The sequence below is a fragment of the Staurois parvus genome, unplaced genomic scaffold (assembly GCF_062004578.1).
Source record: "Staurois parvus isolate SC_StPar_1 unplaced genomic scaffold, SC_StPar_1.0 ptg000209l, whole genome shotgun sequence".
Lineage (NCBI taxonomy): Eukaryota > Metazoa > Chordata > Amphibia > Anura > Ranidae > Staurois > Staurois parvus.
The window spans coordinates 5,132,142-5,145,153 of record NW_028318005.1 but is presented as its reverse complement, the minus strand read 5'-3'; the positions used below and the strand labels follow the sequence as shown (position 1 = coordinate 5,145,153).

Below are 13,012 nucleotides of genomic sequence, written 5' to 3'. Positions count from 1 at the left end.
CCTGAGACCCAAAAGTATTTTCCAGGTGTGTGAATAAAGTTGAGAAAGACTGTTCTAGGATGTGAAATAAAAGAATAGAAAAATTAAATAAATTACTAAAAAACACATATTTGATTAAAATTTTGATCTCTAATATATGCATATTTATTTAGATATTATTATTTATGGGGCAGCACAGTGGCTAAATGGTTAGAACTTCCGCCTGGCAGTACTAGGGTCGTTAATTTGAATCCCAGCCACGGCACCTCCTGTCTGGAGTTTTCATGTTCTCCCTGTGCCTGCGTGGGTTTCCTCCGGGTACTCCGGTTTCCTCCCACACTCCAAAGACATGCTGGTAGGTGAATTGGCTCCTGTCTAAATGTGCCCTAGTATGAGTATGTATGAATGTGAGTTAGGGACCTTAGATTGTACACCCCTTGAGGGTTAGGGACTGATGTGAATGTACAATCTATATGTAAAGCGCTGCGTAAATTGACGGCGCTATATAAGTACCTGAAATAAATAAATATAGCATATGTAAAAGAACATTGATAGGGCAATATATTACTTTTAAATCATTATTTTAAAGAATTGCGACCACAGAATTGCACCTAAAGTGGTTGTAAACCTCAGACATAAAATATGAACAAAGCATATCTCTCTATAGTGTGTACTTGTCTCAATTGAGAGCATTGTCATTTCTGTCTGCTGCTTCGTTTCCCTGTTATCAGCATGAATTACCTGTCTTTCTGCTGGGAGCGCGTCACACTGTGCGCTCCAAGCACAAAGACCGCGGTGCCACTGAGAGCCCCGAGTCCCGATCTAACAATCGGGACCCGACACTCCCGATTCCGAGTCACATGATCGCTGTGATGGCCTCTGATTGGCTATCAGAGTGATCAGTCACTGTGCAGCCCGGCCCCCTTTTTTGTTTCTCTCTCTATGAATGGAGAAGAGAGATACATTGTATTATTATATACATTCTATTATACATTGTATCTAACTACTGGCATAGCGCGAAAAAAAAAAATGTTTGTTTAAAAATAAATAAATAACTAAATATTACAAAAATAAAATAAAAAATAATGAAAAAATACCTAGATCAAGGTTTGATCTAGTTCAGTGCCAGGGTTATTGTTTGGGTCAATGTCAGGGTCAAAGGTCAAGGTCAAAGGTCAGGATTAAAAAAAATTGGTGTCAGTGTGTTTTAGGTAAAAAAAAAAAAAAGACAAAAACAAAATGCACACTATTGTTTCTGGGCTGTACTACAGGTACAAACAACAAATAACATACACATATATGGTATTGCTGTGATCGCCAAGAGCTGGAAAATGTATTTTGGGGTATTCTAGGTTGTGGTAGGTTATGGTAGTAACAAGAAACACACAGCTAAATAAAAAAAATGATTTTTTTTTAACTATTTTGGGACAGTTTTCCTTTGATAATAAAACAAAAAATCAAGAGATATCCATTACCATTTACCACCAAATGAAAGCCCAATTTGTCCTGAAAAAAACACGGTATAATTCACCTGGATGTACAAAGTAGTTGTGATGATATGTACGGTTTTACTAACACATGTCAATGTTGCAAAATTGTGCTTAGGCATTTAGATTTGTTTTACCCTTAGGCATGAAGGGGTTACAGAGATACATTAATTGGTGTATTTTATATCTGCCTAGAGTTCAGCTTTAAGTTAGCAGAAAACCTTACCTAAGTTCATAAAATCTGCTGCCAGATCAATTGCAGTAAAACATAGTAAACATATTGTAAAAAATAATACAAAATATATGTACATTTTTCAATTTTTCTTTAAGTCAGCAAAACTTTATAATACTTTTTAGTCACACCGATTTTAATACAAATGAAGGTTCACTGTGAAGGTGTGGGGAAAAATCCAACTGCCAGCCTGAGACACACATGTATTAATGTCAGCAGCTTCAGTGTTCCCAGAACAATGACTACAATGCAGCCATTGTCGCCCCAGCATTCATTAAAACTCAACACCAAGGGACCAGGAGGGAGTTACTTCTGGGTGAATTGTTCCAAGTGAAAAAAATGGCTGATCCTGAGACCTCCCTTCTTGTCACCTGAATTAAACCTTATGTTTAACCCTGCCACTGCCATCGATCAGTTTTAAAGCATACTCCTGTTTTTTTTCTTGGCTGGATACAAAAGCTTATACATCATAATGTATACTAGTAGGAACAAATATTTACTGTGTAGAACTCATTAATGTGCCTGGTTAATGATTTTTTATTAAAGCTGAATGCTGCGCAATATAAAATGATTTACCTATATTTCTTAATAGACACAAAAATGATAAATCTGTTTTATGCACACCTAATGCCTTTGCAAACCCAGTTAAAGGGGAAGTAAACCCAGGATTGCTCACCTTTGCTCCAACGACCCTGTAAAGTTCCTTGCCGGTGCCAGCATCTTCTCTCCAGCTTCTTCTGGGTGCTGGTGTTTGGCATGCAGTCACTCATCCTGGCAGGCTGGCACCATGCTGTAAATGGGCATGCGCAGCTCGCTCAGTATCCATTTTGCAGAAGACTGTGAACAGACAGGTAAGTACAGTATATTTTATTGCAGAAGAGATATTGCATGTTTCTTCTGCAATAAACACCCTGCCTATTCGTATTTTTTTTCTCTAACTTTAGCTCCACTTTAATACCTTCTAAAAGAAATGCTGACTCCATCAATGTGCTGTACAAAGCCTCTACTGGGAGCAGGGATATGGGAGGGGCCCAGCAGGCCCACCCACTACAGACCAGCTGCAGAAAACTACAGGAGGGGGCGGAGACAAGACCAGTCACCCTGCACAAAGAGAGACAGCAGCAGTGACTGGTCTGTATTACAGGAGGCTCATGTTCAGAGACAAAGTTTCTGGAAGAAATGTAAGAATACACGTGCCTCTTGTATTTAGAAATTATTTGATTGTTCAGGAGTTCAGCTTTAAAATATATTTAAAGGAAACCTTTTTTTTAATTGCAGTATAAAAGTATTACAATTTCTGTCATGATGTTATTGCTGTCTGTGCCTCCACTGGGGAGAATCATTCTCTTTATTTGTCCTGGTGATCATTGTCACTGACACAGAAAGTGATGGTAAATCCAAACTTTTACAGTAGTCACCAGAAGAGGAATAGAGGGAAAATCTTCCAATGGGGACACAAGTTCAGGTGGCAACTGTTGGAGGAGATTTCCCCTTCCTTTGATCTGTCTCACTCCCTGTTGTGTCTTCAAGTCAGGAAAGAAAAATCTCCACTCAAATTTGTATACTCTATCAAAAACTAAACAAATTGGTATTGATATAGTTTAATCCCTTTGTGACAGTAATATGAATATATGCAATGGCAGCCGCATTAATCCATCACCATTTTGTTCTGGGGCACACTCTATCAGCACCCCAGAAGTGTAATTGAGCTGTCAGCAACAGCTCACAGTCACCTACCAATGACCAAGATCTGATAAGATGGGCTCTTGATTATATGGCACAATCACAGCACTCTTCCTAGGCGCCTTGGATCACCAAAGGCTCACAGTCAGCTACTGATGACCAGGATCTCAATGATGTCAGCACTATGAGGGCCCAATCACAGCTAATCACAACAAAAGACTGAATTAATCAGTTTCATTCAGTTACAATGATTGCAAATATCAATGAAATACATTGGTATTAGGAATCATAATGTGTTAAAAAAAAAGAAAATCCTGACCACTTGCCCAGAGTAGTTCAATGTTACTATGGTAACATTGTATAGCTTTGGTCACAGTGTGCTGAAAAATAAAATAGTGAAAAAAAGAAAAAAATTTAAACATTTGAAAAAAAATACAAATTCAATTATTATTATTATTTTCAGCAAAGAAATGTAGCAGAATAAATTTTGACCTAAATTTATGAAGAAATGTTATTTATTTGCTAAATTTTATAACCAAAACGAAGGAAAGTGTGTTTTTTTTCAAACGTTTCAGGTGTTTTTTTGATTTATTTAGCAAAAAATGAAAAACTCAGTGGTGATTAAATACCACCAAAAAAAGCTCTATTGTGTGAAAATGATAAAATATATGGGTACAGTGTTGCATGACCGCACAATTGTCATTCAACGTGCGACAGCGCTGAAAGCTGAAAATTGGCCTGGGCAGGAAGGGGGTATAAGTGCCCGGTATTGAAGTTGTTAAAGGCCGGCCCACCAAAAATTATTATTTCAGTTTTGGTAGATGCTCGAGCGATAAAATGAGTTTCTTATATCTCTCAGGGATTCTCCTGGTGTCTGCTCACCTGCTAAGGCCTCCCTGTTGGATTCTATGTGGTTGATTGGCTAAAGGCAATTAGACTGGGCACTTTGCAAAGTGTAATTGCACTCTGCAAGAGCAGTTGCTCCAGAGCAACGTAAATGAGCAGAAGCTCTGCTGATGTCTATCATCCAATCACATGCAAGCAAAAATGCTGTTTTTTAAAATTTTTCATGCATGTGATTAGGTATTCTTTACTAAGTGAAGCTGTATTTACTAATCTCTGGAGCAACTGCACTTTGCAAAGTGAAAGGTCTATTTGCTGATCACATGAAACAGATGGGCTGTGATTGGCGCTGTCTGTATCATGTGACTGCCTTGACCAGTCACAGCTAACAACATAATTGTATACAATGGATGGCATGACAGGAAGCCATTCATTGTATACAATTGACATGTGATCTGCTGTGATTGGTCACAGCAGTCACATGACTCTGGCAATAGGCTGGTGTAGTGATATGTCATCGGCTGTGTCCCGTGGACACAGCCGGTGACAGATCGCAGCGCTGCGCGGCCCTGTAGCCGCGTGAGCGGCTAGTTTTGACAGGACGTTATATGACACCCAGTCACAATGGTGAGTGTCCCGTCCGGCCGTCAATCTGCTATAGGCAGGGTGGGAAGGTGTTAAAGTGAAAGTAAACTCCCATTGGACACTTGTACCTACAGGTAAGCTATAATAAAGGTTACCTGTAGGTAGAAGGATTATCTCCTTAATGTGCACCGTTTAGGAGATATTAAGTGTCCCTGCAGCCGATGACATCACCGATGAATGTGCTGTGAAGGAATAGCATATCCGTGCCATTCCTTTAGATCTCTGTGCCATGGCCGAGACTCCCGCATGCATGTGTGGGAGTGACATCAACGTGGTTTGGCCAATCAAGCGGCCAGAGCCCACAAACCTAGAAGGAAGACCAGGTGAAGATGGAAGCCCTGACAGCAGGGAGGGCTGCTGCTGGAGGGCTTCGTCCTAAGGTAAGTCTTTCATAATGTGCGATGCATACTAGCACATTATGACATTATTTTGCAACAGAATTTTTATTTTTATTTATTTTTGGCTGTTTATTACTGCTTTAACATGTATCACTTTTCAGCACAACTAAAGCTGGGGATACACTAATAGAATTTCTTTACAAATTTTGTTGTAAACATTCTTTAGTTATTCTAATCATTAGTGGGGTCAAATCAACGTTTTCTACTGCAGTAGAATGGAAGATTTTTCTCTAATGTACAAATTTCTAACAATATATGTGGTTTTCATTCGGTAAAGTCTATTTGTTCCAAAATCAACTGTTAAAAGCAAACAAATTCTTTCAAATGTTTAGAGAATTTTTGTAAGAATTTTCATTCGGAATTCTAGCAGAACCCAGCTTAACTCTTTCAACTAAAATCTTTCTTATGAGTTTTGACTTTACCATTTAGGAATTCATTTCAGGTCTGAATGGTCTATTTAACTAACCTATCAATTCCTTTGTGACAAAAGGTGACATTTTTCTTTCCAGTTTCACATCTGAAATGTTCCAGAAGCAAATAAAAGACTTCCAATTCACGTGTTCAGGAAGATAATTCAGCTTACTTTCTGTGTTTAATGTTCAGATCTCAGTGTGGTCAACGGTCACCTAAAGAATGACATTCTTTACTAATAGTATGTTCAACCATGATAGCTGAAACGTTTACATACTGTTGCTTCAATGTGGAATGAATTAACACGTCATGATCTACCCCATTGATATATTATAATGATTTTCCACACAATGCATACCGGCTTAGACTTCAAGATTACCTCCACCTAAATGTAATCCTATATGTGCATAGGAAGCATATTGTGTACAAAGTGCAGCAGTGATCTCCAACCAATAAAAATAATCTTTTTCTGTGATTTGACTTCAGCGAACTAAAATCTTATGGGGTCTGTTTATAAAAGGTTTACATAGAAATGTGTCCAGTGAAAGTGCATGTACATTTTTTCTGTGGCAAAAATCAAATGTTAGCAGGTGTATTTCCTGTGATGGTCAGCTGTCTAGTTTTAAAATGGAAAATAGCCCATTTGGCAACTAAAGGGCATGGAAACTCCCTATAATACTTAATGCCATCAAGTGGCCAAATTTGGTATTTTTTGGGGCACTGTACCCACTCCCACACCCACACGGATGTCAAATTGGGAGCAGTGGCTGTGTCTGCACAGTGTGGAACTTTTGGAATATCTTCATATCTGAATATACAGTACATAGGACCCAATACCAAAACTGGTTTAGCCACCTGTAATGCTAAATGGGAGTCAGGGACCGGCTGGAAACAGGATAAAGCCCAACTCCAGGAAATCAGAAAATTTGTTCTTGCAAGGGTTAACTTCTCATTTAGGTCTTGGGGAAAGTAAAGTTATTTTAATTACCTGATTCCCCATGCTCTGGCATTGTACTGTCCCTTGGCTTCATCACATCCAGTGCAGTGCTATGGACCCTGCATTGGTCTTGATGACATCAGGACCTTTGAACGGTGAAGTATTGGGAGAAGACACTGTGTACTGGTCTAGCAGTGAGTAGGAGTGGAGGGTAGGTAGATAGCTCTTTTTTTTTTCATGCCCTTTAGATCTAAAAGAGCAGGTAACCACAGCAGTGCAGTTACAAGGCAAAGTTTTCAAACTTCCAGGACGTGGGCTTTAAATTCATCGGGTTGAAGAGATCTAAGGGGGTAATAAAGCATGGGCAATAAAGAGAGAAGGGGAGTCCTCCCATAGCGTAAAACTGTTTTATTTCACACACTTTTGCAAAAATTGCCCTTACACAAGTGAAAAGTACAAGCAGAACTACACCGCATCTCAGCACCACAAACTAAAAACACTATTTAATTAATATTTTTAGTATTCAAAGCAAACTCACCCATCCATCCAACTTCCCATGTTTTATTTTGCTAAGAAATCACCACCTACCTGGAGTTTGCATGTTCTCCCTGTGCCTGCGTAGGTTTCCTCTAGTTACTTTATTTTAAGTTTAATTTTTTGGTGCAAGCATTGTTTTTTATGATTTCATTTGTTTTACACTGTTCTGTGTTTGGAATAGCAGCTGCACATTCATATTGTTTATTTTTATTTCTGTTTGTTGGTATAGTGATTATTATTATATTTGGATGGTGATGATGACAATGATGACAGAGTGGATCTTTGTCTTGATTTTTGAGGTTTCAATAAAATAACGTTTTTTGATTTATGGAACTATTCAAATGTCTGTGTGTATTTATCCACAAGAGATAAAAAAAAACTAACCATATTCAGTATAAATGATAAATAATGGTGGTTGAAGTGTAACTATAATGAGTAAAGTTGTAATGAAGAAGGGTTTATTTACACAGTGTGTGCAGAACACACCCTCCTCTGTTAGTTGTAAACATGGCGATAAGGTCGAGCAACTCATTCTCTCCTCTGTCTCTGTGTAACCATTACAGATACATGATGTCACCAGTTAATAAAAGGTTGCAGGGGAACCACCGGCTCTTAGCTACTGCATTTGTTTGCTGATGAGGTCAGATGATATAAATGTCCTGAATGACATAGTCAAATATAAAATAAGATAAGCAAGATATAGGCACCTCTTATAGTTTAATGCAGGCCATAGATGGGCTGTTTATCTGCCGAATTGTCGGCCAATAAACGAGAAATCGGTCGAATTGTCGGCCGATAAACGAAAAATCAGTCAAATTGTCTGCCGATAAACGAAAAATTGGTCAGCCCCGTTGCCGATGCTGCCACCAATGTCCAAGAAAAACTGCCATTTTTCGTGGATTTTCCAGCACGACCGATAAAAATAAACGAGGAGATCCGAGAAAAAGGGTCGACTAACGGTGTGAATATCGGCCGATTTTGCATGCGGACGTCTATGGCCTGCATTAGGCTGGTCATACTTAAGCCTGGATTTATGCTTCCTACCCTCCTAGGCCTAGTGGCATGCACATCCCCCCTTCCTCATTGACCCTTCAATAGGCTAACATACACTAAATGACTAAAAGTATGTGGACAACCCTCTAAATTAATGAGTTTAGGTGTTTTTGTGTATGCTACAACATATGAAGACATTTTTGACAATTGTGTGCTTCCAACCCTGTGGCAACAGTTTGGCCAAGGTTCTTTTTCTTTCAGTATGATTGTGCCAGCTCTCTAAGGACAAGGTTTGACGAGTTTTGTGTTGAGGAACCTGAATCTCCTGCACAGAGCCCTCAACCCTACCAAACACCTTGCAGATGAATTGGATCACACATTGTGAGTCAGATGTTCTTGTTCAACAACAGTAACAGACCTCACAAATGCTTGTTTGGCTGCATAGGAACAATTTTTTAAAGATTGTCCAAAAATAAGGGGGGGTTGCAAATTCAGATTGAAGACCAGTAGCTTTGGAATGGGATGTCCAACAAACTGGTATAGGTGTAATAGTCATGTGTTCACAAACGTTTGGCCATACTGTATGCTAACAGGATCAGACACTGTACTTGCTCAAGGCATGCCCATGACAATGAAATTGCTGAAAGTGGTAGTTATCTCACTCTTTGTTGGTACATCTAGAACCAACGCTTAGAATTGCAGGGCAGACTACTGGTCTGCTCTGCTAGGTGTTTGGCCGCAAAGGGTTTGACCTCCATATAGAACACTATTCCACCAACAAAAATCCACAGACTGTGCAGGGACTACAACAATGAGTTGCAACAAAGAGTTGCTCTTTCAGGCAGGGTGATGGTTTGACCATTTGACCTTTATTACATAATAATGTGTTACTGAAGTCATCAAAATGATGATGGGTGGGTGAGTGCTGCCCCAGGCCATGGTCTATATAGGTTATGCACAGGGGCGGACTGACAACCCATGGGGCCCCCGGGCAATAGGGGATCATGGGGCCCCTGTGTCCTTGCCCAAACTCAAAAAAGCCTATGAAAAAGGTACCAGGGGCATCTCATGGGGCCCCCTACTGACCCGGGCCCTCGGGCAGCGCCCGAGTTTCCAAATGGTCAGTCCGCCCATGGCTTATGGTATTTGTTCCCTGGTTCCCTTTTTGTTTTCCCAAATGAAGGAGTTCGGGGGGAGGCGCGCACTTTGGCATCCTCACCTTGAGTGCCAGGGGACCTTTCCCAGAGCTGTCCGTATAGAAAGGCATTGCGAAAAAAAGGGGAGCCAATAGAAGGAGTGAGAGAATGGAGCGCCCATAGACTAACAGGGCAGTGGGATGCCCATAGACGTGCTGCTCTTCTTCAGAGAATATTGGTAGGAACGTTGGTAGGAGAAGCTACTAGGGTGCTTGCAGCTTTCAGTTGCGATGTAACCATAACCTGCAGCTTGTAATTTTTATTTTTTAAAATAGTTGATAATAAGAGTAAAAAAATAAATAAATAAAAAGCATTGAATTGAATGAATTTTGGTGCAAGAAAAAAACGTGGACTGCTTTATGTGTTTAGCATGTCAACATTACGCAGGGGCCAGCTAATCTTCTCTGTATCGTTCCACGTTGTAATCCGCGCCCTCCTCTTTTTGGGTCCCCCGCAGGCGCTGCCCATTAAACACAGAGTGTGGCTGTGACTTCAGAATCTGCCTCTCATAAGGCATATATTCAGCCCCAATACAAAGATACGGTACAAGAAGAGAATGATCTAAACTGCAATGTAGAGCTGCACATACACAAGACAAGTACTGCATCATGTGTGGTTCAAAAAAGCACATTGTAAATGATGCTGTGTGCCTTGCCAAAGATGCAAAGTTCCATAAATGCAAAGAAAAGGGACACTTTAAAAAAAAATATGCCATATTTCTACTGCTAGACAGGTTAGTGAAGTTACTGCTTTGGAGGTTACCTTCTTACCCTGCTCTGTGAGTTTCATTTACACTTGCTTCAAAATGTGGCATTGGACACACTTTTTTAAAGCAATCTGAATGCCAATCAAAACATCTGTCACTAAATAAAATGTCAAGTTTACAGTCCTATTCTCAAGTTACCTTTGCTTTGCTTTGCTTCAAAAATGATACACCATGGCGCTTTCTTGGTGATTCATAGTATCTCCAAAGCCTCCATAGAAGTCTATGACAAAGCTTGCTAACAGTACCTGCAACTTGTGGAGAGTTTTTATTAAGAGTTAGCTTTGCTTTGTTTTGGAGGTATTGCAGGTATGAGATATCCCATGATGCACTTGGAAACCAACCAGAAAGACGTAATCAGCAGTCACTACTGCACTACCCCCTTAGGAGTCGCTGAAGGTTTGGGTCCCCCTATAGTCCTGCACAGCCAGGCAAGATGCCTTTTCACATAGACTTGCATCCAGGAGTCAGTGACAAGTCCTTGAGTTTTGTTTTTGTGATTTTATTAGGGGATTGTAACTTGGATAGGGTAAAGGGTGCATGGGATGTCCAATGGAACTGTAACTTAGGACAATCTTCCTTAACTGTTTACAAGTCTTTACACAAAAATCCTCTTCTTGGACAGCTAGGCAGCATCCCCTGTCATACCATCCCAGTCCTCAGAATCTTCTAATCCAGTTGTTCTGGGTGAATCCCTGAGCAGTGGATACAGTGCCTGTCACTTTAAGGGAAGACAGTCCAGGGTAGTTGCTAATCTGGTTTCCCACCAGAGTGCTCCTCCCTTAGCTGACCCAGGGGGTGCAGGCCTACTCACTCAGTGCTTCTCCTGTGCTGCCGGTGGGTCTGTGGCTGCTAGCAGACCTTTTAGCTGGGCCACTCCTTTCCTGCCTCACAGGTGGTCCTCTCTCAGGGGGATAGTGAAGTCCCAAGCTTTCCTCCTTCCAAAGTCCTCTGTATTTAGCTGAGCCCCTCTCCATCAAGGCCCCCTTTCCAGGCTCCTCTCTTCAGCCTCACTTCCTCTCTGTCTTCCACCTAAACTCTTCTCCAACTCTCCTGCTGCTGAGCAGGCTCAGTTACGCTTAAAGGTTGTCCTGGCCCCTTGCCAAGCCTCCTGTTGGGGATTGTTCAGGATCCTATAAGAGTACAGACTAGCCACTCTTCAGATCCACTTACTGCTTCTAGATCTTTCTCCAAAGTTATAGAGCAGGGGAAAATTCCAGAGAGCTAGTCTGCAGAGCCTCTCAGCTTTGACCAAAATGTGACCTTCTGACTATTGCATCCAGGCTGTTACTCAGCCTCTGTCTAACAAATTAAGCTAGAGCTCCCGCTAGCTAACTAGGAGGGTGCTACACATGTGTATATATTCTGGAAATGTCTGGTGCAGACATCACAATTGGTGTGCAGTGTGGAGCACCAGGAAGGTGAGCAGGGTCTGGACTGGAGCGGAGCAACTAGCAGATGGCACACAGTATCAACAGAGCTGTGGGGTATTACTAAGCAGGGAATCTACTGAATGAGGATCCTGATAAGCTGGGGATCTGCTGAACGAGGGTAGCAATGAACTGGGGATCTGCTAAACAGTGGTGCTAATGAGAGCTAAGGATCTGCTTAGCTGGCGTTCTACTGGGCCCCTTTAAAACAAAAAGAAAATCAACACACACACAGGGCATTCATTAACCACTTGCCTACCGGGGACTTTTACCCCCTTTGTGCCCAGGCCAATTTTCAGTTTTCAGTGCTGTCGCAATTTGAATGACAATTGCACAGTTATGCAACATTGTACCCATATAAAATTTGTATCATTTTTTTTTCACACAAATAGAGATTTCTTTTGGTGGTATTCATTTGCCACTGGGTGTTTTATTTTTTGCACTATAAACAAAAAAAAGAGAAAAAAAAAGTTTTTCTTTGTTTATATTATAAAGTTTTACAAACAGGTTATTGTTCTCCTTCACTGATGTGCATTGATGAGGCTGCACTGATAGGCAGCATTGATAGGCACTGATAGGCAGCACTAAAGGGTACTGAGGAGATTGCACAGATAGGCAGCACTGATGAGGCGGGACTGGTGGGCATTGATGAAGAGGCACTGATGCTGCTGCACTGATATGCAGCAATGATGGGCACTGATAGGCGGTACTGAGGGGTGACACTGATAGGCAGCGCTGACTGATGGCACTGACTGACAGCACTGATGGGCGCAACTGCTGGGCAGCACTGATGGGTCACACTGCTGGGCACAGATGGGCACTGGTGGGTTGCACTGCTGGACACTGGTGTGTGGCACTACTGGGCACTGGTGGGTGGCACTGCTGGGCGGCACTGCAGGGCACTGATCATCAGTGCCGATCTGCTCTTTCGCGATTTTGATCAACTAGTGTACAAATTGAATTCAGCATTGTACTGATAGGCAATGCTCTATTGGGAAGGGGTGTTTTTGATACACTAAATCTGCAAATATGCTACCAGTGACAGATCACTGTGCTGTGCAAAGAACTTTGTACACAAATTCTAAATGTGATCAAATGTGAAACCAGTGTGTCAGACATAACTAGCATGAGCTTGTCTGCATGCCGAGAACAGGTACAATAATAGGACATTCTACAAGGCAGATGGACAAACTTAGAAAATAACTTGAGCCTTGTTCTACAATCTTATTACTATGTTAGATATCAACTATCCTTAGTGGCTGTATAGTCAGTAGTATCACTTACTAGTATCAGAGATCTTGAGAGCTTCTTATTCAAATTGCAACCACCGTGTCAGGTTTTGGCCGCACAATTGGGGATGTCTCCCCGCTGTCAGAATTCAAAGGTACAGTGGGGAGGATTGCCCTATCCACCTCAAATGTGTGGATGGGGGAATTCAGTCATTTTTTTTTTTTTCAACCTGATGGTTGAAAAAAAAA

General features: G+C 41.1%; 1 pseudogene; it reads right to left on the bottom strand.

Annotated features, from left to right (window-relative positions):
- Positions 1–9,682: 9,682 nt before the first annotated feature.
- Positions 9,683–9,802, bottom strand: LOC149461111 (U6 spliceosomal RNA; annotated as a pseudogene).
- Between the last annotated feature and the right edge of the window lie 3,210 nt (positions 9,803–13,012).